Genomic DNA, 2,595 nt, shown 5'->3' with positions numbered 1-2,595 from the left:
TCAAATGTAAATTAATCTTTCATCATCTAGACTTGTTCACTTAATCAAGATTGTTAGAATTGTTACTAGCCATTCATATTTAACCAATTTTATCCACTCTTCATTTATAATCTCACATCCTAACAACTTTTCAACTCAAGGTTAGTATTCCCTATCCTCAATTTAACTTTCATTCTTATGATATTAAGCTTCTCATGAGATTCTGTTTAATAACTTTATATACCCTATCTATAGAAGTAATAACAACTCACGTCTCTTTGAGTGTGAAAATTCTTTTGACAGATAATTTCAATGACACCAACAATGGAGGTATGTATATATTCACTTCCTTTTATATAACTTTTTCATAAATATTTCTATAATATTTTTCCAACCTAAGAACCTAATTAATAAAACATAGATTCAACATTAAGATTATTTCAAGTTTAGTAACTTAAATAAAATTTCTAGATAGAGAAAATTTGTGTCGAAATTTAAGTTTCAGAAGAGGGAACTGGCCACTCCGCCTCAAACTTCTATTCTGAAGGAAGTGATGTATGTAATTAATCTAGTGGTATGGGACATCAGATTGGTTTCATATACTTACTCCAGACACATTATGTCTTCTATCTTTTACCATCCTATGTGTGTATGTGCAATGCGCCTATGTGGTATGGAACACTTAGACTCTTCTTGCATACATTCATTTGATTGGTTCATTGCATATGCATTATGGCTTGTGGGCCTCTACTGTTTGTTTCAATTGGTTTGTATGGAGGGGTGATTCCCAAGTTACTTACGCTTGGCAAACATGTGTGTGGCTATTATTTGAATACTTATGGGTTTTCTATATCTCAAGACAACGTTGGGATTAATTGATGTGTTCAATTAATTGTTTAACTGACGTGGATAGTGTCTATGAGTATGGTCAATAAAAAGTGCGATGGTATCGATGAGGTGTCGCACTATACGAGAGTACCGATTGAGGTGCTGTATGGCTAGTGGATTGAGGGGCGATGTGAAGATGATGATCATTTTTCTTTTTTGAATCATATATTAGACTTTTTGTGCATATTATTTTTTATTTGATGATCAGTGTGAGACGATCACCAATTTAGGTGTCACAAGAGTTTTCTTGTTGGTATTCCATGTCCATAAGAACCTCTGAGCTATGCCTTTGTGCCTTTGAGCCATGTTCGGACTTCTGAATTTACCTTGCAGGTTATGACATCAATACCTGCGCGAGCATAATCATTTTCTCTTAACATTGACTTGACAAAGACTTGAATTAAATTGAAACATTGCAGGTTATGACATCAATACTCTGTACTTTCGAAACGGACGTGTCATAGTCCTGGACTATTTCCACATTCACGCATTCTATTGCTGGAAATGAGTGTTACAAGACACCGAGCGAACATAACAGAGAAAGACCCAAACTCGAGTGACTGCAAAAAACCATATAGTGCTTAGGCTTGAGCATCTTGTAGTCAGCCCAAGCATTGTAGTTAGCGAGCAGACCCAATTTATCAGTAGTTCAAGCCATCAAGTAATCACACAAACTCTCTTACATTGGATTTCTCCACATCCCGAGGCATCTGTGTTTTCCCACGGCAAAGTTTATACCATGTGATGGCTTGCAAATTAATGATCCCCAAGTAAACAACATGCCTACTAGGTCCTTCTTCCGAGAAAAAGGATTCTATTATATCACCTACAAATGCAAGTCTAAGGTACGATGCTAATCCTTTAGAGTGTAGCAAAATTATGGCTCCAATAGTTGCAAGTGTTGGTATTTTTTCACCCTTGAATGTAAGCAGCATATTTGGAAACCGGTGTTACCCATAGGCGGATCATCTACGACATGTCATCATTAAAGTAAACTAACAACTTGTTAATTTTAACTTTGGAATCATGTCTCCCATGCTATCTTCCAATTTCTTGTCATCATTAACATGAGTATTCCACAATGATGAAAAACCAAATATATTCTTTAAGGACACTAATTCTGGAAATTGCGATGGGCACACACTTGAAATGGATGTAATTAGCCCCTTCTGGGATACATTCCTATGTATTGTCCCCTCGTGCATTCTCCCATAGTCTAGACTTTTTACATGTAGCCAGAGATGAAGCTTAAGCATGTGTACATATGGCGGTAAGTCAGCTTTAATCATAGGCTCGACAGAATCAAAAAATGTTCTATGGTCACCCATACTTGGCAATTTCCACTTCTGCGCACTAGATTTGGTGCCATGTCCTTCAAGTCATCATAGATAGCTTCCTCATGCCCATGTTACCGGAGGGGTGTTTGAGCACGGCTTCAAACACGCTATGAAGAAGGTGTTTACAGATGAAGGGTCGAGCTTTGCGCAGGCCCGAGGTGGCGATCACAGCTTTATTTGGCCGATGGAAGGCAAGCATTGTAGTCAACGTTCATCAGTATCCATTGTGCTCACGCACATACCAGAGGGATATGGAATGTGTTTGTGCATGTGAATGCAATGCACTAATACATTGCAAACTTAAAGCTTTTATAGTCACAAAGTAAGATGTTTAAAGCTCTCTGATTGTAACTACTAATTTTAAAATTGATTAACGAAACCTGATTCAAAC

This window comes from Cibotium barometz, chromosome 15, assembly GCF_041138505.1.
Source record: "Cibotium barometz isolate CiBa-2024 chromosome 15, ASM4113850v1, whole genome shotgun sequence".
NCBI lineage: Eukaryota > Viridiplantae > Streptophyta > Polypodiopsida > Cyatheales > Cibotiaceae > Cibotium > Cibotium barometz.
Note: the sequence above shows the minus strand (reverse complement) of the source record.